The 23,266-nt window shown below is 34.9% G+C and overlaps 1 protein-coding gene across 2 annotated transcripts in view; it reads right to left on the reverse strand.

The window, feature by feature from the left end:
• Positions 1-23,266, reverse strand: part of LOC113917584 (casein kinase 2 subunit alpha' interacting protein) — a 121,555-nt gene that overhangs the window by 48,537 nt on the left and 49,752 nt on the right. The window contains exon 1 of one of the 2 annotated variants that reach the window (XM_027585444.2): positions 15,173-15,191. The exons of the other annotated variant lie outside the window; for it this stretch is intronic. The gene's annotated coding sequence lies outside the window, so the exon portion shown is untranslated. Of the gene's footprint in view, positions 1-15,172; positions 15,192-23,266 lie in introns of those variants that run through there. 2 annotated transcript variants of the gene reach the window in all.

Consider the following 23,266-nt stretch of genomic DNA (forward strand, 5'->3'; position numbering starts at 1 on the left):
AAGTAACTGTTGCCTTGAACTGTCTTATTATTTATAATTTTAAAATATTTTATTAAATGAGAGACAAAATTTCTACCTTGGTATTGTATTTAGGTTCTTGCCTTTGATTATCAGTGATAAACATTTCATAAATCTACTGGCCATTTGTCTTTATTCCTCTGTTGATAACATATTTACGTTAACCATTTTTCTTCTAAAAAAGTTATCTTTTCTTATTGATCTTATAATTTTCTTACAAATTAGTTTTATTAGGCATTTGTCATATATGTTGCAAATATTTGTCACTCCTATGTGGGGGGTTTAGGATTATCAATTAATCACATTTCTTATCCCTTATGTGACATATACATAAAAATGTTTTTTATATCAATATTTATTTTGAAAAATGTTAAATCCACTGAGAGTTTTAAAAAAGATCTGAAAACACAGAAAAATCTAAATGATTGGGGCACCTGGGTGGCTCAGTCATTAAGCGTCTGCCTTTGGCTCAGGTCATGATCCCAGGGTCCTGGGATCGAGCCCCGCATCGGGCTCCCTGCTTGGCAGGAGGCCTGCTTCTCCCTTTCCCACTCCCCCTGCTTGTGTTCCCTCTCTCGCTGTGTCTCTCTCTGTCAAATAAATAAATAAAATCTTTAAAAAAAAATCTAAATGATTTACCAGCTGTTAACATTCTGCTATACCTACTTTCTACCTATCCATCTCTCTCTCTCTCTCTCTCTCTCTCTCTCTCTGCGTGCGCATGCGCACGCGCGCGCACACACACACACACACACACACACACACACACACACGTCTTTTGTCAAACTTTCCAAAGTAGGTTGCAGACATCATTAAATTTCACCCCTAAATACTTCAGCATGTTTCTCCCAAAAAGTGGAACATTTTTTCCTATGAAACCACATCATCATTACCACCCCAAAAAAGTTAAAATAGTGTTATCCAATATCCATACACAAATATTCTCAATTATCTTAAAATGTGTTTTCAAAATCCAGTGGTTCATAGCATTTGACTATTATGTCTCTTTAGTTCCCTCAATCTACAAGAACTATATGCTCCTTCCTTGGTCATTTGTGATATTAACTACTCGAATAGTCCAGGCCAGGCAACCTGCAGAACATCCCACTTTCTAGATATATCTAACTGTTTTCCCATCATTAAGTTTAGATTGAATATATCTGACAAGAGCATATCTAGATGAAGCATATTTCCCAATGCATTAGATCATTAGTCAGTGCCTGCTAAATTAAATTAAGGTCACACAAGGCAAATTAGGATTAATACACTATCAGCTTTATTACCCAAAAGATTCCCCAAGAGACTAGATTAAGAAATAATACCTGAAAGTTTTTAAGAAACTACATCTTAAAGGTTCTCATCACAAACAAGAACTGATAACTATTCAACATAATGGACATGTTAGCTAACACTACAATGGTAATCATATTGCAATATATAAGTGTATCAAATCAACATGTTATACACCTTAAAGTTACACAATGTTATATGTTGATTGTATCACAATAAAAAATATTAATTTAAATTAAAGTGTATTTTTTAAAAAGTGTAACTTAGACCAAAAGCCAAAATAGGGACACCTACTTTTCTACCCATTGAAAAGTACCAGTTTACTCCATCCATCCTACCATAGGTGGCTGAAAAATGACAAACCATGTACTCTGATCCCCACCTTCAGCCATATAGATTTCATAAATTTACAACTGAAAAAGCAGATTTGTATACTGGAATTGTGCTAAGCATACTTAAATATTTTCCAATAACTGAAACTTACCACAAAACAGAAATAAAGATAATGTGTTCCTCTAAGGAGAGAGAGATAAAGACCATGTCATAAGATAAGCAAGTATCCTTGATCCAATCATAAACATAAGGTGAGTCTTTTCCTCTAGGAGAGAAATAAATGTCCAGAAGGATGATCTGAATGCCATCCAATTCTAGGGAATGAGCAAGAGAAGTTCCCCCTTAGAGAAGGTAAGAAGAACTGACTCCACAACATAATGAACTGTTGCTCTTTAATTTTATTCACAATGGATTCTTAAAGGAAACACACACAGAAATCCACAGGTTATCCATTCTATACAGTCAAAGTGATCAATATACTATTTATGATTTCCTTTTTCTTAATTCTGATAAAACAATTACTCATCCAAAGATAAAATGAATATTTGTCATCTAATTGTTAATGACTAATTTTTTCATACCAAATTCTTTATTTCAAGTTTATTTTTATATGCAGGACAGATTATAACTACCCTTTCTCTTGGGGTATTCTAACAGTGTTGTCAAATAGAAATGTATGCAAGTCACACATATAAGCTCAAACTTTCTAATCACCACACTAAAAATTTAAAGAGGAACTTGTTAAAATGATTTTAATAATGAAGCAACAGAAAAAGAAATCAGAAATTGATCCCATTTGCAACTGCACCCAATAAAATAAGATACTTAGGAATAAACCTAACTAAAGAAGTAAAAGATCTGTACTCTAAAAACTACAGAACACTTACGAAAGAAACTGAAGAGGACACAAAGAAATTGAAAAGCATTCCGTGTTCATGGACTGGAAGAACAAACATTGTTAAAACGTCTACACTACCTGGGGCACCTGGGTAGCTCAGTAGGTTAAGCCTCCAAGTCTTGATTTCGGCTCAGGTCAAGATCTAGGGCTGGTCAGATAGAGCCCCAAGTCAGGCTCCATGCTCAGCAGGGAGTCTGCTTCTCTCCTTCTCCCTCTCCCTCTGCCCCTCCCCCACCCTGCTGTCTCATTCCCTCTCTCTCTCTTTCTCTAAAATGAATAAATACATCTTTTAAAAAAAAGGCTATACTACCCAAAGCAATCCACATAATTAATGCAACCCCTATCAAAATACCACCATACCACCAGCATTTTTCACAGAGCTAGAACAAAAATCCTAAAATTTGTGTGGAACCATTAAAGACTCTGAATAGCCAAAGAAATTCTGAAGAAGAAAAACAAAACTGGAAGTATCACAATTCCAGATTTCAAACTATATTACAAAGCTATAGTCATTAAGACTACATGGTAGTAGCACAAAAACAGACACATAAATCAATGAAACAGAATACAGAACCCAGAAATGGACCCTCAACTCTATGATCAACTAATCTTCAACAAAGCAGGAAGGAATACCCAATGGAAAAAAGACAGTCTCTTCAACAAATGGCATTGGGAAAACTGGACAGCAACATTCAGAAGAGTGAAACTGGACCACTTTCTTATACCATACACAAAAATAAACTCAAAATAGATGAAAGACCTAAATGTGAGACAGAAAACCATCAAAATCCTAGAGAACAACACAGGCAAAAACCTCTTTGACCTCAGCCATAGCAACTTCTTACTAGACACATCACCAAAGGCAAAGGAAACAAAAGCAAAAATAAATTTCATCAAGATAAAAAGCTTCTGCACAAAGAAGAAAACAATCAACAAAATTAAAAGGCAGCCTATGGAATGGGAAAAGATATTTGCAAATGATACACCTGATAAAGGGCTAGTTTCCAAAATCTATAAAGAACTTATCAAACTCAACACCCAAAAAACAAATAATCCAGTTAAGAAATGGGCAGAACGGGGTGTCTGGGTGGCTCAGTCAGTTAAGCAACTGCCCTCGGTTCAGGACATGATCCCAGGGTCCTGGGATTGAGTCCGGCATCGGGCTCCTTGTTCAGCGGGGAGCCTGCTTCTCCCTCTGCCTGTTGCTCCCCCTGCTTGTGCTCTCTCTCTCTGACAAATAAATAAATAAAATCTTTAAAAAAGAAAAGAAAGAAATGGGCAGAAGACATGAATAGACACTTTTCCAAAGAAGACATCCAGTTGACTAACAAACACATGAAAAGAGGCTCAACATCACTCATCAACAGGGAAATACAAATCAAAACCACAATGAGATATCACCTCACTCCTGTCAGAATGGCTAAAATTAACAACACAAGAAACAACAGGTTGGCCAAGATGTGGAGAAAGGGGAACCCTCTTTCACTGTTGGTGGGAATGCAACCTGGGGCAGCCACTCTGGGGAGAACAGTATGGAGGTTCCTCAAAAAGTTAAAAATAGAACTACCCTACCATCCAGCAATTGCACTACTAGGTATTTACCCAAAGGATACAAAAATACAGATTTGAAGGGGTAAGGCACCCCTATGTTTATAATAGCATTATCAACAATAGTGAAACTACAGAGAGAGTCCAAATGTCCATCTACTGATGAATGGATAAAGAAGATGTGGTATATGTATGCATTGAAATATTACTCAGCCATCAGAAAATGAAATCTTGCCATTTGCAATGATGTGGATAGAGCTAGAGTGTATTATGCTAAGTGAAATAAGTCAGAGAAAAGCAAATACCATATGATCTCACTCATATGTGGAATTTAAGAAAGAAAACAGATGAACATATGGAAAAAGGTGGGGGGGAGGAGAGAGGGAAACAAACAATAAGAGACTCTTAACAAAAGAGAACAAACTGAGGATTGATAGAGGGAAGTAGGTGGGGGATGGGCTAGATGAGTGATGGGTATTAAGGAGGGCACTTGTTGTGATGAGCACTGGGTGTTGTATGTGAGTAATGAATCACTGAATTCTACTCCAGAAACCAATATTGCACTGTATGTTAACTAAAATTTAAATTAAAAAATAAATACATTAAAATTAAAATAATAATATACTTTATTTAACCCAATCTTTCTAAAATATGGTCAGATCACCTGGGTGACATAGTTGCTTAAGCATCTAACTCTTGGTTCCGACTCAGGTCATGATCTCAAGGTCAAGAGATCGAGCCCTACTTCAGACTTCATGCTCAGCACAGTCTGCTTATGACTCTCTTTCCCTCTCCCTCTGTCCCTCCTCCCCCCAAATAAATAAACTGTTAAAATGAATAAAATAAAATAACAAAATATGGTCATTTCAACATTTAACTGATTTGAAATAAATTTTTAACAAAATATTTTACATTCTGTTTTCATGCTGTTAAAGTACCCAGAGTAGGCCCAACATGTAGCTGCTCATGCTAAGCTCCTCATCAGCAAATTAAAATTTAACAAAATTTCTATGATTAGCTCTCGGAAAAGGAAGGCCTAAGTCAACCAGCCAGCACGTGCTCACTCAACACAAATTACCTGACTAACTTCAAGACTTCCCTTTGCCCCAAATAAGCACATGCCCAGTATAACTTCCTCGTTTCTGGCTTACTTCGGTCTATAAAACCCTCTCAGTTTGTTCAGGTCTTTGAAGCGCCTCTCTTTTCTAGAAATGCTTCCCAATTCATAAATCACTAAATAAAAGCCAACTAGATCTGAAATTTTCTTTTAATAAGACCAAATATTTGAAATCTGGAATGTATTATACACTCACAAAACATCTCTTTCCAGACACTATATATCCATCAGCAATATTTAGTACTTAGATTTAATAAAATACGGTTGAAAAAGAAGATTCACATACCCAAGTTTTCCAAACAAAATAATATTTCACTAAGTGAATCAAATATCAATTTTGATATTAGAATTAAATTAATTAAAATCAAATAAAATTAAAAATTCAGTTTATTAATCACACAATCCATATTTCAAGTTCTTAATAGTTACATGGGGTTAGATGCAAACAAGGCAGTCTAGAGAAGCCATATCTGCTTAGTGGCTGGGTAGAGAGTCAACTTAATGAATCTCTTTAGTTTATTGCTTACAATAAACTTAGCTTAATAAAACTCATAGGAGGCTGATAAAAACTTAATCATTTAGGGGAAACAAGGTAGACATCATGATGATAGATAATAGATAGATAGATGATAGATAGATGACAGATAGATGATAGATGATAGATAGATAGACAGATAGATAGATAGATAAACAGACAGACTAAGATGTGTGGTAAATTTCATGTCACTTGTAGACCTTACAAAATATCTGGAATTAGAGAAAGCAAGATGGCTTACTTTTGCTTCAAAGCTAGGAGAAAGTTGAGATTTGTTCTAAGCCCCACACAAAAAACAAACAAAAAAACACAACTACACCTTAAAACACATTTTAAATCTGACCTCATTCGTTGGTTTTCCTAATTAGTTTTAACAAAAAGAAAATTTTCATCCTAATTATGATAAAAAGTTATCTTTCTCATTCATTTAAAAATGAGCAATAAATATAAATATAAAATATAAATATATTTGATTACATATATAAGGAAATTTGCAGTAAATAATTTAAGGTAACAAAAACCTGTTTTCTAATACTATATCACAAATATTTATAATTTTAAAAACTAATATGTCTTGTTTAATCAGCAGTTAAAATGGAAAATAGCTTTGGGGCACCTGGGTGGCCCTGTCGTTAAGCGTCTGCCTTTGGCTCAGGTCATGATCCTGGGGTCCTGGGACTGAGCCCCACATCGGGCTCCCTGCTCCGCGAGAAGCCTGCTTCTCCCTCTCCCGCTCCCCCTGCTTGTGTTCCCTCTCTCACTGTGTCTCTCTCTCAGATAAATAAATAAAAAATCTTTTTAAAAAATGGAAAATAGCTTTTTTTTAAGACAACATGAACATGAACATTTTACTCCACTGCTATTTGTTTTGCTCCATCTCTCTGAACACAACAGAAGTATTTTATATATGAGTAATCTTGGGCATCAAAGTCAAGTGTTTATCACCAAAATTCATACAATAAGCCACCACTTGCTAAGAACTCACTGTGAATTTGACTTCTTGTCCATGAAACCAAGAAGTAATCAAATGGTAGCATTTGACAATAATTAAATTCATACTTAGATTTCACATCCCCCAATGGGGATGGGAGACTAGAAATCAGAATAAAATGAGTAAACTTATAGGAAACAATTTATATTTAACCAGAAAAGACAAGTTTCAGAGGTAATAACCAATATCTATAATCTCGTGAAAAATCTTTTTGAAGACTGAACAGCGGTCAATTAAATCGCCAAAAAAGACAAGTTCTTTAAAGGAGTTTAGTGGCAGGAGAGTTTCATGAATGGTCCAATGGTTCACACTGCAACAAATCAAAGAAGGAAGGCTTGGGCTTCAGCAACTAGAGATCATTATAAATGTCAGACTCCTGGTGATCTCAAGTATGGGTCTGATTTTCAAATACCTCCATTGATTTCTGCATGTGCTGCAAAGGAACAGACCATTTTCATTTATAGGCGTAATTCACTATAAAAGAAAACCCTCCCAATTTTGGAAATATGTGGGGGTGGGTCATCTTCAGGATATTCTAAATTTTGCAATCTGACTAAAGTTACTGCCCAAGTGCAGTTTTCATGATTCCATTTACAGAACCTTTTTTTATTTGTTTGGAGATCAGTGAACTACATTTTTCCATGAAATAAAATGAACACCCGTATGTTTTGGCTCATTTTGTGGCAAAATTTGGATTCTTTCTCTTGAAGACTTCGGAGTTTGATTTATTGACTTAGTCCAGATAGGATTTAACTACTCTTGGGTGAAAGGCTTCTTGTGACACACAATAGTCCTAATTCAGGCTGAGATAATGGCCCTAAGACAGCTAAAAATACATCACCCTGATGCATTTGTTATGGAAGTTGGATATTATCAGTGCTTGTATAACTGTTCCTGTAGTAAAGGATGACTTGAATTTTTATTGTTTCATTTTATAAGTGACCAATAAAATGAATAATATACATCCCATTATACAATTAAAGACAAGACCACTGACTTTACTAGAAAATAGAACAAAAATAGAAATATGAACAAAGAGCCCAAAGGAAACAAAACAAAATGATCCTGTAACTAAATAACTTGCTCCTTAAATGATATTCAGCTTATGTATAGCATCATGCATGTGTGCTACAATTTGCCTAAGAATAATTTTTATCACTTCATTCTGCTACATAAGCTAGTTTTTTTTTTCTATTTGCCTCACTGTAGTGTAAGTGCCTGACAGTTTTGATTATAAGTACTTGACATTAAACTGTTGATTGCCAAGAGATCTACTTCAAAGTCATCCACCTCAAATAAACATACTGCCAGCTACACAATGAGATAAAGAGCCAGGCGGCCCCACTTATGAAGTTCCCCTTTTAGAAAGCTTTGGGTGACCTAGATACCTGCCTGCTAGAGTGACACTTGCTTTTCATTTCAGATGCCTTAATTCCTGCTATTATGTTTTAAATTCACCAATGAAGAGTAAACCCAAAAAACCCCAGGAACCCTTCCCTTGACCACAATAAAGACAGAACTCCAGATCCTTGAGCTCGATCTCTCTCTCTCTCTCTCTGTACCTGAGACCTTGCTGTGAGGCCATGAACATGCCATGTACCCTGCAGGATTTCTGAGTAATAAACCTTGTTTTATCAAAGTTCTCTGATGGTTGGTGCTGAAGCGTGTCTTGCAGTAAGGAGAATCACAAGAACCAGTCCAACCACACCACTGACTCTGGTCAGAGAAACGTCAGTGGGGCTCACCACAAATCATAAGGGCCCAGGATAGTGCCCCGGGCATTCCTAGCCAATAGTATCACTATTTTCTTTTTCTTTTCAAAGTTTTGTTTAAATTCTAGTTAGTTAATATATAGTGTAATATTGGTTTCAGGAGTAGAATTTAGTGATTCATCACTTACATATAACACCCAGTACTCATCACAAGAAGTGTTGTCACTATTGATAGGCTGAGACCAACACAAAACACTCACTTTCTAAAATTTGGTATTGAGGGCATTTAGAAAATACATTCTAATGTTTTGACCAAAGTTTTCATTTGTACCCAGTCACCTAGACATTTTTCCCCCAATTCCTGAAATGAGAGAAAGAAATCATTTTCATTTGTAATAGAGACAACTGATTTAGCAGGGAACAACACGTTGCTTTAGCCAATCCTGATTCTGGGTAACTAATCTGCATAGCTAGTTAATTTCTAGAAGCAGCCTCTTCTGATTTCTCAGAAAATGAGGGGAAGCCTGGATTGGAAGAGAAAGAACAGGAGGGAAAAACAGGAAAATACAGAAATAGAGTGGATAACTGCTCAGGCATGGCTAATCAGAAAGGACACTCCATGCATATTATGGACCCATTGTGATAATAAAATTGGAATAAAATTGCCTACCCAAACCTCTTGAGACACTGTGCCTCTTTAATTTTTAAAGTTATGAAGACACTTGACACAGAAGGGGATCAATTATCATGAGTTTGCGTGCAAATACTTACTTAAGCAAGGCAGTGGGTCAGAGTCAGTAGGAAAATTGCAGGCTTACAGCCACGTAATGGCAACTAATTACACTATTCCAGGGCCCCTTTCCAATGGTCTCAGTTGGCAGTAATGATCATGGCTGATTTATTTTGAATCACTTTCAGGGGTCTGAAGTTATGATAAATTTATATATTTGCTAATGAAAACTTGTTCTGATAATGAATCCACCAAAACAATAAAACAAAAAAGGAATCCTCCTGTTAACTTGGTAGGTGCTCAAATCTTTGCGGGGAACAGTTTGGCATATTTTAATGATGGAATAGAAGCCTCTGATACAGTATATTGGCAGCTCCTAGATCACAGGAAATCCTCTTACAATGGGCAACCTTGAACATATACATTTTGGGAGATAAGAATTTAGACTGTCGCCCTGTATGGAACATTAATAGAGTGTTTTATTTCATATAAAATAAAGTGGATAAGGTGCTTTTCTTTGTGGTAATAATAGTTTTAAGGGCCTGTTCAGGCACTGACTTGGTTCCAGATTATCAAGGTAAATTCAAATTTTTGTTATTCTATAAGATTAATCAGCTGATTGAGGTAGAAAAGTCTTAACACTTCTTTTTTTCTTCCATCTCCACAAAATCTTGAGAGATTACCATTCCATAAGGCCAAGTCCGAGGGGGGAGAAAAGAAAAAAAAAACAACAAATTAGTCTGATAGACAAGAAAACTGAACTTTATTACTGAGTTCCATTAAATGAGCAGTCCGACTTGCTGTGAACAATAAAAATAAGCAACCTCCATGTATTGTCTTTATTTCTTTAAGGAAAAACTTAATCTCTCTAACCCCATTGTCTATGTGAAAACTATCTAAGTAGACATGACTTTTTTTCTATTTCTTATCTCTTAACAATGTGCCCATTAAGAAGTGAATTTAGGGGCGCCTGGGTGGCTCAGTTGGTTAAGCAACTGCCTTCGGCTCAGGTCATGATCCTGGAGTCCCTGGATCGAGTCCCGCATCGGGCTCCCTGCTCGGCGGGGAGTCTGCTTCTCGCTCTGACCCTAACCCCTCTCATGTGCTCTCTCTCATTCTCTCTCTCTCTCTCAAATAAATAAATAAAATCTTTAAAAAAAAATAAAAAAAATAAAAAAAATAAAAAAAAAATAAAAAAATAAAAAAAAAAAGAAGTGAATTTAGTACTGGTGAATAAATTGCTTTTTCTTTCTGTTCTACTGAATGTACTGCTTTAATGTATATTTAAAAATTAATACATTACATATAAAAGTAAATCCATTCCATGGTATTTCTCTGAATCTCTTCCAAAGGGTATCACCTTTACAGTAAATAACCTTTGCTTATGAAAAAAAAAAAGCTCTAAGCCATTAAAAAAAAAAAATATATGTATGTTCTCAGCCTGCAGAGCCACCTGTGTCACCCGCACTGTGGGAGGGCATGATATGCTGATCTCCACCAGATGCGGTGACCATGTCACCAAAAACGAGAAAAGATTATTGTAAATACTACATAGACCACCAAGAAGCTGATCAAATTTTAATGTCACTTTGCTAGCTTGAATCTAGTAGCAGAATCTTGTTCTGTTTCAATCTTTAAAAACATAAAATATACATATTCACATGTTTAGCATAATAAACATTCCATGAAATGCATAAGTGTGCATTCAGAATCTCCCTTCCTTCTCCTAACTTTTCTAAAGTTTCGCTTTATTTCTTCCTGAAACTTATAATCTATTTGAATTAAAAGAAGAATGTTGGCACAATGCTGGGAAATACCTGGCTCAGCACTGAGTAAACGGTTCCACACTGGCGTCCTGGAATCCACACAGTGTGAGGAAGCAGGACTGAAAATCTACCCCCCTCTGTTGATACATGGGTCAATAGGGTTAGGAGATGTAGTGGTTTTTCTTTCTTCCATTCTTTTTGTGGTCTGCTTGGGGGTGGGAGGCTATTAGCAGTGGAGAAGGAACTAACAGCATTACATGCTACAAAAAGCAATTGCCTGAGCAATTTTCCTAAGCCAGAGCCAAGGCAAAGCAAATGTAAAACTCCTGCTCGCTTCTCTGTCAGCCACATGAGAGTGGAGCTGCACGGTGATCTCCACAGGGCAAATTCCGTGACAGAAACTGAATTCTGTGGCCAATTGCATGGCGGCATGGGTCTGTCTCAAGTATGGAATTTAAATATTGTACACTATGTACAGTTTTTTTTCTTTTCTGGGGCTATCAAAGTAAAAACTTTAATAACACAGGTGTACTTGCTTGACTTCTTTGGAAGAAAATACCTTCCAGCTAAAAAAAAAATACATAATACAAATGTTATTTGGAAATATTTCTATCATATTATGATTTGGTATTTTAATATCAAGTCCAATGAAACAGTGGCCAAAATTCCATCTTAAAATTGTTCAATCTTCTATCCAAAGCTAAATATGGATAAAATATTCCTTGAGATCTGACCATTCAATGTAGAGTGTCTCTTTGCCCCTTTTAGAATATCACATATTTCAAAAAACTATCTCTTCACGTCTAAAGAGATAACAGGCAAATGAAATGGAAAAGTTCAACTGCCAGCTAAATCTTCTATAGATAAATTTTAAAGAAACTGTTCTTCCCATATCCCATGCCTGAAAATATAAATTGTACTCATCCAATCTGAAGGTTCAAAGTACATATAATCAACGTGCATTAAATAAATAACTACCTGCACTTAACTTTCTTCTTTTGCTTCTAGTTTTGGATAGAATTATACTGTTTAAATTTCAAATTCAAAGCTACGTAGTTATGAAAGCTATTTATTTTTTGTTTTTATATCGGTATTTTTATATCTTGAACCCATTTAGGCTTATTTTCTTCTTTTTAAATTTTTACATATAAAAAGTGATGATATTTTCATAAAGAGAAGTCTTCATATAAAGTCACAATAAAGCAAGGGCCAGAGTTAAGCCATCGATGAGACTGAAAAATTATATATTGCTTATTTTATGAAATTGTAGAATCGTAAAACCAGAAGATAATCTTAGAGATCATCTAATATAACTCTCCTCATTTTCTAGAAGAAAAAGAAAAAAATAATAAAAAAGTAAGGTTCAGAGGAAATAAATGTTTTGCTTATGACCACATGGCTAGTAGATGGCAAGGATGATACCAGACTACTTCATTCTTGAAATATTTTTAATCTACAAGCTCTTTAATAGAATAAAGATTAAAACAGGCAATTATAAGATATAGATAGATAGATGATAGATAGATTGATTGATAGGTAGATGATAGATGATAGATAGATAGATAGATAGATAGATAGATAGATAGATAGATAGATAAATGGGTGTTTAGGACCAACTAAATCAGGAAAGTGTGAAATAAAGGAAAAGTGCCTTAAAATGGCTGGTTTGGTCAGGGTCCCAACAGAAAACAGATGACACACTCAAACTGGGGTAGTTGTATAATACACGAAGTATTTACCAAGGTGTGGGTGGGCAGGGTATAAAGAAATCATAAAAGATATGGCCAGAGTCCAGGCTAGAAAATCTGAACCATTACTCTTCCTAGACCAAAACTGAGGAAGGGAGTATGGTTTCGGGAAGCCAAAGCAAGAGTCCTCCAGGGAGGACTGCTAGGGTGGGAGCTCTGACCTGCGGCCAAGGGACAGAGCCGACGGGAAGGGATTCCGCAGGGGAAAGCAGAGGACTGAACGCATTGAGCTTTCTTCTCGCCACCCTCTGATCTCTTGCAGCAGTCTCCTTGCAGTAAGCTACTAGAGGACAAGAGGGCCTCTCGTTATATTATCCGTGTAGGTCAGTCTCCCTAGACAGCGAGCAGAGTAGGAAGGGCAAAGTGAGGGTCTAAAAAAGTAAATGAAGGCATGCAGGTAAAAATGCGAACAAAGGAAGAAATGGCGGGCAGATAAAGAGCTAAAAGAAAAAAAGATCTTTTAAAATTAGGAGCAAAAAAGTACTCAAGCAAGGGCAGAACAGTGTAGAATGAGAAAGTTGTACGGGATCATTTATGGATGGTAAATTCCGGTTTCTGGAGGAGAGGAAAGGAAGTGTAAATGGAGAGGAGGAGGGAAAGTTGAGGTCAAGAGAGAAAAGACTGAGGGTACAATGGGTATAAACATATAAAAGTTTAACGAAAAAAAAAATCCTTTTTTCACGTAAGCCTGTTCCAGTTGGGCCTGGGCTAGAGAGAAGTTTCTATTGGACTGCCCTGCTTTAACCGTTATGCAATGTTAAAAATGCAAGCTTCATGTGAAAATTGAGAATTTCCAAATTACCTCAGTCTATGAAATTTGTTCACTCTATCTGAAATCCTTTTCTTCTCCTTGCTTGCATAAAAGACTCCTGCAGCATGTCACTTAGTATTAACTTATCTTTCTTTTTGTTTTGTTTTTTTTTAAAGATTTTACTTATTTGAGAGAGAGAGAAAGTGCCCGCGTGCATGCTGGAGGTAGGGGAGCCGCAAAAAAGGTGGGGGAGGAATCTCAAGCAGACTCTGCACTGAGCAGAGCGCCCGGGGCTCCATCTCACGACCCTGAGATCATGACCTGAGCCGAAACCAAGAGTCAGATGCTTAACCGACTGAGTCACCCAGGCGCCCCAACTTACCTAACTTTCTGAGCATTCCTCTGTATGCCTGTGCTGCCTCCATGCACTACCAGCCAGCCCCACACCCTTCCTGAATAGTCATCCACGTGCATCTCCCCCAGACTACCTTTTACAGATGCCATGCACCTACTAAACCTATCCCTGGTCTACCATTTTCCTTCTGATATTGTTGTCTTGCTTCTGGTTATTTAGGATTTGATTTCTTCCACGGGTACCCTCAAGCCATATAGAAAACAAAGAAGAAAAATACACCAACTGTGTGGGACTTGTCTCCCAATATTATCAGGAAAGAATAGAACTTGCTTCCCTTTGATGGAAGTTTCCATGTGTTTCTTGACCCCAACCACATATCCATAGCTCTTCTTTTCCTTTCACCAGCAAACATCATTTCCCACTTTTTTCCAGATTTCTTTGCCACAGGATAGACTTTCTTTGCTAAGACATTTACCAAACTTAAAATGAAATACTTTGTGCTTATAATTTAATTTAGGATTATGCTGTCAGTGACCTAGAGTTTTTATTTTCTTTGAGATTTCACGGGCCCCTATAAGCCTTAGTTCCTGCATCTATAAAGGTAAATAATAATAGCTTCTTCCTTATAAGTTGTTAAAATGGTATGAGATAATCCATGTAAAGTGCTGATTACAGCACTGCAAATAATAAAAGCTCTTTAAATGTTAACTATTATTATTATTATTGCTCTCTAAATGGCTGTCCATAATGGGCCAATGATTTATTGTGAAGAATGGTAATGAAGCAAGCTAAGGGGTCAACTTTCTCTCCCAAGAATGAAGAGGAAAAGAACAATGCCGCCCCCATTAGAATCCCTTGGTATCAATGATTAAGATCATCTCTAATGACAAGCTAGTCTTCTTCTCAGAAATGGCACATATTTATCTCCATCAATCAGATTAGCCAGTCCAGAATAAAGTTACATTTTTTTCATGGTGACCTTATTTTTCCAGAGCTTGTGTTTAATGAATCATATGTGGGGCAGTCAATTTAATCTTGAAAAAAAAACTAATAGAAATATTGCTAGGTATAGTTCCAGACATATTTTGAAAATCTCTGAGAAAGAACTTTGTAAATGGATCATCAAATGTATGATAGTACTAGAGAGATCCTTGTGCTATAAGAACACAGTCTAAGGAAGAATATAGGCCAGCTGCCTGAAATGAAAAATATGATCTGAGACTGAAATAGAATTAATGGAACCACATAAAACAACCCAAATTAAAACCACTACCAGATTATTCATGAGATGATGAGTATATATGGTGAAATAAAATATGATCCTTTATTTTTCAATTATTTGAAAATACAGAAAGTACAAAAAAGTAATCTAACAAATACCTTGTTCCCACTCTCAGATTAAACAAACATGCTTTCACATTTTCTTCCAGTAACTGTGGAAAGACATAAAATAGTGAAGTTTTGATCAAAGTCCTTTTTTTGTAGCCTAATTCAATCTATTCCGTGCCATCCCCACTGGATCCTGGACAAACTGAAATGTATCCTTTCGTCCAAGTTTTTATACTTTTCACATACAAATATATGATATGTTGTGAATGTCTACATACAATATATATTATTCTTATGTGTTTCAAATTTTTAATAACAGGCATCGTATTGTATGAGTTCTTAAGAGTTTGCCTTTTTCTTTCAATATTCTTCTGTTTATTTTCTTTATTTATTGTGACTGCTGAATGTAAAATTATCCACTTCTAATAATGGATATTTAGGGGTTTTTTCTAGTTTTTTTTCTACAAACAACAATGTCGCATTGAATACCCTTGTGCATATTTTCTTCTGCACATATGCAACAGTTTTTCTGAAGTAAATACAGCACTTAGAAGTGGAACGCTGGATCCTGATCAACTTAACCAGATATTGCCAAATCATTCTCAAAACTTGCTGTATCAATTTATACAACCACTACCAATATATAAGGGTCCTCTTGATTCCATAACCTCACCAGCACATGATATTGCCAAAATGTCTTAAATGTTTATTGTTCTGGTGAATGTGAAATCTAATAACATTATCTAGATTTTATTTAAAAGCCAAAATTAAAACTAATTTTAAAGTGAATACCTTTTAAGCAGCCAATTCCTGAGTTATAGATTTGAAGTATCTTACTAAATGTCCACTTAACCTGTTTTGTGCCTCTGTGGACTGTTACCATGTGTGGTGTTACAATGAATTGCCCAAAGAAGAAATGAAACAGCAGATCCCCTTTCTTTCCAAAGCAGAGAAAAGGGTTTGTTCCATCCCATTTTCCTCAGGCCCAAAATAACACAGACCCTTAAAGAAGAGCTCACTTAACTATAAATCAGGTCTTTTAAAGTTAATTTATACTTTTGTAAACAGGAACATTCTTAGAAATCCTGCTTTCTTCTCCTTCCTCTCCTCCTTGTCCCTCACCTTCTCCTCCTGTTTCCTTAAGAAAAGCCCATTTAAATATACTCAGTTATAAAGTTGCACTGGTTAGCCACTTCTTAAACGTGGCATAGATTACAACTTCCCACAGAGATTTTGCATTTGAGTTTTTTCATTAATACAGCCAGCAGGATTTGAGGATTTCATTAACTCATTAGGAGTTTGACAATTCTAATAAACTCATCTTTCTTCTATAAGGCTAACTTTATCCAGTAGTTAATGTGTCTATTATAGCAATGTTAAAATCTGTTCTCAATAAAATTTTCTGCAAAAAGTATCTTTGTTCCTAAAGTTAGTCCCTAGAAGATACTCATTTTTTTTAATTAAATGAAACTTTCTGCAAGATGCCATAGAACTACATAAACTCAGGACTATTAACGAAAGGACTACTATTTCATTGTTACTGTTGATATTCAAGGAATCATGTAGGTTGTGTATGCACATGGTAATGTTTTTATTTAAATAATGACAGTTTGCTGGAGTCAATCTTATTTTAAAATTATAAAAAAGAATTTAATCTCTTGTGAAATACTCAGAATATAGTTCTTTAAATATGCATACTATATTATTAATTTTATAAGAATGTTTTGACTTTTATGATTTGTTTTAATGATTTATTAAAATGCAAAGTATTTATACTATATACTTTCTCCTTTAAATTTTTTTTAAAGATTTTATTTACTTATTTGTCAGAGAGAGGGAGAGCACAAGCAGGGGGAGCGGCAGGCAGAGGCAGAAGCAGGTTCCCCGGCTGAGCAAGGAGCCTGATGCAGGACCATGGGATCATGACCTGAGCTGAAGGCAGATGCTTAACCGACTGAGCCACCCAGGCATCCCTCCTTTAAACTTATACACTGCTCAAGAATTTTTGATAACTTCCTATTATAATTTCACCAAATGAAAAATAATCAAATAAATAAATAAAACTGTTTTGCCTAAGTTTCAAGGCCCTCAATAATTTAACTCAACCCATTTGTACTGATTCATCTCTTGTTATTGCTCTATATACACTCACATCTCAGCCAAATTTCTTACCAACTTCTTATCTTTGTTCATCAAAAACATTTGATATTTTTCCCCTCTGTATCATTGACCTACTGTAACCTTTACATAAACACTCTTACATTAGTTTCCTATTGCTGATACAAAAATTACCACAAATTTAGCACTTAGAACAATATGAATTTCTCATCTTCCAGTTCCATAGGCTAGAAGTCCAACACTGGTCTCACTGGGCTAAAATCTAGATGTTATTGGGCTGTGTTACTTTTCCAGTTTTTAAAAGTCACCCATATTCCTTGGTCTCCTCCTGTCATGTTCAAAGCCAGCAACATAACATTTTTCTGACCATTTTTCCATTGTCATATCTCCCCCTTTCTTACCATCCTAAGGTAGTGTCTCCAATTTTAAGTACCCATGTAATCAGATTGAGTTCACCTGAATAATCCAGAACAATCACCTCATCTCAAGGTCCTTAGCTTAATCACAACTGCAAAGTCCCTTTTGCTATGTACGATGACACATTCATGGGTTCCAATATTAGTACACAGAAATCTTTGGGAACCATCATTCTGCCTGTCATATTTTTCCTCTATTCCAGCCACCTAAGAGTTTACCTCTTTACCCTTAAAATTAAGGCATGCAGTGAGTGGTTCAGACTGAAAAAGTACACTCAATCCAACTTCCCATTTTACAAGAAAGTCCAAGAGTCTCATTGCAGCCAAATGACAGATTTTTAGCAAGTATTTGTTAAGTGCTATATGAAGTAACTTGCCTTTCTAGATCTAGCTCAGATAATAACATTTTTTGAAGCATCACTTAATTATGTCAGCTTAAATGAATTTCTCACCCAGAGTTTCTCTAGCATGTATTATCTGGCCACTAATTTGCAATCTATCATTTATTTTATGCAAGGACAAATATTACTTTTCTACTCTCAGATATGTATTTATTATGTTTCATTTATATTTCTATTATTTGACCATGTTTTATACTTTTCCCTTTATTTCATTTTCCGATCATTCATTCCATTGTGCATTCTCCATATTTTATGTGCCACATTTTACTAGCCTGGGTCAGTTCTGTGCCTAAAGGCAAGATCTGCTCCTTGGTTTATTTTCCTTCTCCACTCACTTTTATGATTCTCCTTGCCAGAAGACACACTAGGGCATGGAGAAAGCACAGGGGCGGATTTTCCATTCTTTCTCTACTTTTCCAGCATTTCTGACAGTAACAGGTGTGGAAACTCAGGTTGGATTAGCACCCTGGGCCTAGCTGTCTTGAATTTATGAAGAAGTATGAAGCCCCACATCAGTCTTAGGCTTATGTGTCATCTGTTATTATTTTTTCCACAAGGAAGAAATAAATTTCATTCATCACTGCCAGTCCAATGTTCAGCACATTCCCTGCATATAGTAAGCACTTAATAAACATTTATCAGATGAATATATGAAAGGAGGAATGAAAGATTAACATAAAAATTAGACTCTATGTTAGTGTGTCCGAGCTTTGGATTCAGGAGAGGAATGGGTGAGTAAATTTGGCTACTCTACTTTTCTCAACCCATTCTGGATACTTATTCCTGGAAATCCCTTGCATTAGGGATAATATATTTTAAGATGCAGATATGATTTTTTCAAATGTCAAAAGCCAATAAATTATCTTCTAAAAATGTTAAAGAAAAGCCCAAGACAACCATTTTGGTCCAAGAATGAAGTAGCAAAATCTTCTGTAACAGAATTTTTCCAAAAATATTTCAAAAATGCTTTTAGTCTTTACGCTAATTTTAGAGAATGCATCTCTCTAAAATGACTTCATTCAAAAACACCACATACATCAGAACTAATGTCCTATCAAGTTAGTATTTTATTATACATTTTCATATGTTTTTCTTCTCTGACAGATCGTGAACTCCTTGGTGTTTCTAACCAATCTTTCTATCTTTAGAACCAAGGACAGTTTCTATTTCTTCTTTAAAAATGTAAATAAAGAAATGAGTATATATGTCACTTGATATCATGCCTTCCTTAGATATCAAACATTAAAATGTGCAAAGGATTGTGAAAACTGCACATATTCTATGCCATAATGGAATAAGATTGACAACTCCAAATAAAAAATTATCTGTCTCCATACATAAGACTCTTGGTTATAGACAAATCAAGATGTCCTTCTTAGTATCTCAAGATTTTATGGTCAGATTAGCTTTCAATTTATAATCATTAAATAAAGACTCCTAGCTCTTGGATCTAATAACTATGGTTTCACTTCATATTCAAAATGCTGCCTTCCTCTGTGCTTAACAGTAAGCCTACCTGGATGGAAAGTGTTGCATTGGGAAAGATGAAACATGTATTTTGACATATACAGCATTTAAAAATGTTTAATCCTGTATAGCCCTACTTTATTTTAGGATTAATTTATCTAACTGATGCTTAGATTTAAATAATTTTTATATTATTACATTTTTGCATTTATATTAGTAGGGTACACTAGCAGTATTATTCGTTACAACTTGATGAGCTCAAGAACAGGGAAAAAGTGTATTTTTCCTTCTAGTACACTGATGATGAAACAGCAGCATGGACTTTTTAAGTATCTTATTCTAAATCATATAATGAGTCCTGATTAAAATCACTGTTGGAAATCAAAGCTTTTTGTTCAATGGGTTCAACAATGAGCCATTCATCTTCCTTAGACATTTTGCATAAGTAATAGCAGCTCAAGTTTAAGAACAATTCCAGTGGCCATAATATCTATATTCATTCTACATTAGAGGATTTAATTTTGTTTATGAATTCAGCATATTTCTCTGAATTGGATGAAGTTCAGTGTTTTATTATAGGAAATCATATATTTTCCTGTAGGTTGTCAGGAAACAGTTACCCAATTTTACAAAGTTATAACAATGGTTCTTATCCAAAACTGTTATAAGTCATGAAAATGAAATCAATTTATTGGCTCGGCTCCCAGATTAGGGATTGCTTTCTGAATAAATAATAGATGGCATCTAAAAGGGGAATGGACAATTTATATATTATCAGCCTACTTCTTATTTTTTTACATTTAGCAATGAAATGGTTATTTGGAATTGGGATGCCTCAAATTGTGGTGATATTTTCCAAAAGAAAGAAAGAAAAAGAAAGAAGAAAGAAAGGAAGAAAGAAAGAAAGAAAGAGAAGAAAGAAAGAAAGGGCAAAAAAAAAAAAAAAAACACACAAAAACCAAACCTAGGTATCATCATTATTATAAATAATTAAAAAGCTAATTTTGAAAAATACAGATCTTCCACGACTTATGATGAGGTTATGTCCCAATAAACCTATCGTAAGTTGAAAATATCAAAAGCTGAAAATGCATTTAATACACTAACCTACCAAACATCATAGTTTAGCTTGGCTACCTTAAATGTGCTCAGAACATTTACATTCTCCTACTGTTGGCCAAAGTTATCTAACACAAAACCTATTTTATGACAAAGTGTTGACTATCTCATGGAACTGATTGAATACTGTGCTCAAAGCAAAAAACAGAATGGTTATATATGTACAGAATGGTTGTAAGTGTATTAGTTGTTTACCCTCATGACCACATGGCTGAGGAAGCTTTAGCTTGCTGTCTCACCCAGCATCACCAGAGAGTGTCGTGCCTCATATCACTAGCCCAGGAAAAGGTCAAATTCAAAATTCAAAGTGTGGTTTCAACTGAATGTGTACTGCTTTCACACCACTGGAAAGTCAAAAAATCATAAGTCAAACATTATCATAAGTAAGGCACCATCTGTACTCATATCCACTGACAATTTAATATTTTATGTACATAGATGCTATAACACATCTCTTCTACTTCATTCTCAATTTTTCTTCCCCAGCCTAATCACATTTTATCTTTCTAGTCATCACCTACAGAGTAAATATGCCCACTTGAGTTTGTTCAACAAACTCCTCATCATGATAATTCCAAGATAAAGCAAGTGAATGCATATAGTGATGCTCAAAAAATATTAGTTTAATATGACCACCAATTAAAAGTAATTAACTGCAATAAACAATTACAAAGTAAATTTTAAAGACAATACTCTTAAACAACAAAAATATGAAACATTAAGGGATATATTTAGCAAAATAAGTAACGAACCTATATACTAAAAACTAGAAAAAATTTCTGAGACAAAGTAAAAAGGAAAGAAAGAAATGGAGATATGCCATTTTAGTGTACTGGAAGACTCAATCTTGTTAAGGTGTTAATTCTCAAATTTATTTGTAGATTCAACTCAAACCCAATCAAAATTCCAACTTTTTTTAAAGAAATTGATAAGCTGATTTTAACATTAATATAGAAATGCAAAGGATTTAGAATAGCAAAACAATTTTGAAAGAGAAAAAGTTGGAAGACTTACATTACCTGTAAGTATATCTAGACCAATGCAGGAGAAGGGAGAACCCTTAAATAACCAAACACATAAAATGAATTGATTTTCACAAAGATGCCAAAATATTAAGTGAGGAAAGATAGTATTTTCAACAAGTGGTGTTAAACAACTAGATATCCATATGGAGGGAGAAAACAAGTTTTGATATTTCACGTACTTCTCAAAAATTAACTTGAGATGGATCATAGACTAAAATATAAATGCTAACATTATAAACTTTTAAAACAAAAATAGAAGAGAAATTTCATTATAAGCGAAGATGTCCTAGATATGAAACAAAAAGGACAAACCATAAAAAAATGACAAATTGGAATTCACAAAAATTTAAAATCTACTCCTCAGAAGACACCATTAAGAAAATGAAAAGAAAACTAGGAGAAAATTGTGTATGTGTGCGTTTATGTATGTGTATGTGTGTGAGTATAAGCATATATGACAAAGGACTTGTATCCAGAACACATAAAGAACCCTTACAACTCAATAAAAACCTTTTTTTAATCACTATATTGTACATGTGAAACTAACATAACACCATATTGTTAGCCGGAATTAAAATAAAAACGTTAATGGATGGAACTGGAGGGTATTATGCTGAGCAAAATAAGTCAATCCAGAGAAAGACAATTATCATTTGGTTTCACTCATATGTGGAATATAAGAAACAGCACAGGGGATCATAGGGGAAAGGAGCGAAACTGAATGGGAAGTCATCAGAGAGGGAGAAAAACCATGAGTCTCTTAACTATAAGGAACAAACTGAGGGTTGCTGGAGGGAAGGAGTGTAGGGGGATGGGGTAATTGGGTGATGGGCATTAAGAAGGGTGCATGATGTGATGAGTACTGGGTGTTATACGCAACCTGATAAATTATTGAACACTACGTCTGAAAAAATAAAATAAAAAAACATTAAAAAAACTTTTTTTAATTTTAAAAAATTTTTAAAAGCTGGGCAAAAGACTTGAAGAGACTTTTCACAAAAGAAGATATATGAATATCCAGTAAATTCATCAGAGGATACTCAGTACTATTAGCCAATACCACCAGCTACTAGTATGGCTAAAATTTTTAAAACACCAAATATTGGTAATAATATGGATAAACTAAACTTTTATAAATTTCTGGTGGTAATATAAAATTGTATATCCAGTTTGGCCAGTTTTTGAAAGTAAAGATACATATAAAGATAAACATACAATATTCAAGACAAATAAATGTGTCCACACAAGGACTTATACTCAAATGTCCTATATCACCTTTATTCATAATAGCTCCAAATTCAACACAACCCAAATCTGCATCATGGGTGAATAGGTAAGCAGATTTTGGTATATTTATACAATGAGTACTACTTATCCACAAAAAGGAATGAATTACCAAGACATGAAAGCACATGGATAAATCTCAAAGATGTTATACTGAGCAAAAGAATTCAGATATAGAGTACATATTCTAGTATTTCTTTTATAGGAAGTTCTGGAAAAGGCAAAAGTAATCTACAGTAACAAATCTAGATCTGTTGTTGATTAGGACAGTGGGTGGGTACACTGAAAGCAAAGGGACACAGAGAACTTGTTTGG

This window comes from Zalophus californianus, chromosome 1 (assembly GCF_009762305.2).
Source record: "Zalophus californianus isolate mZalCal1 chromosome 1, mZalCal1.pri.v2, whole genome shotgun sequence".
Taxonomy (NCBI): domain Eukaryota; kingdom Metazoa; phylum Chordata; class Mammalia; order Carnivora; family Otariidae; genus Zalophus; species Zalophus californianus.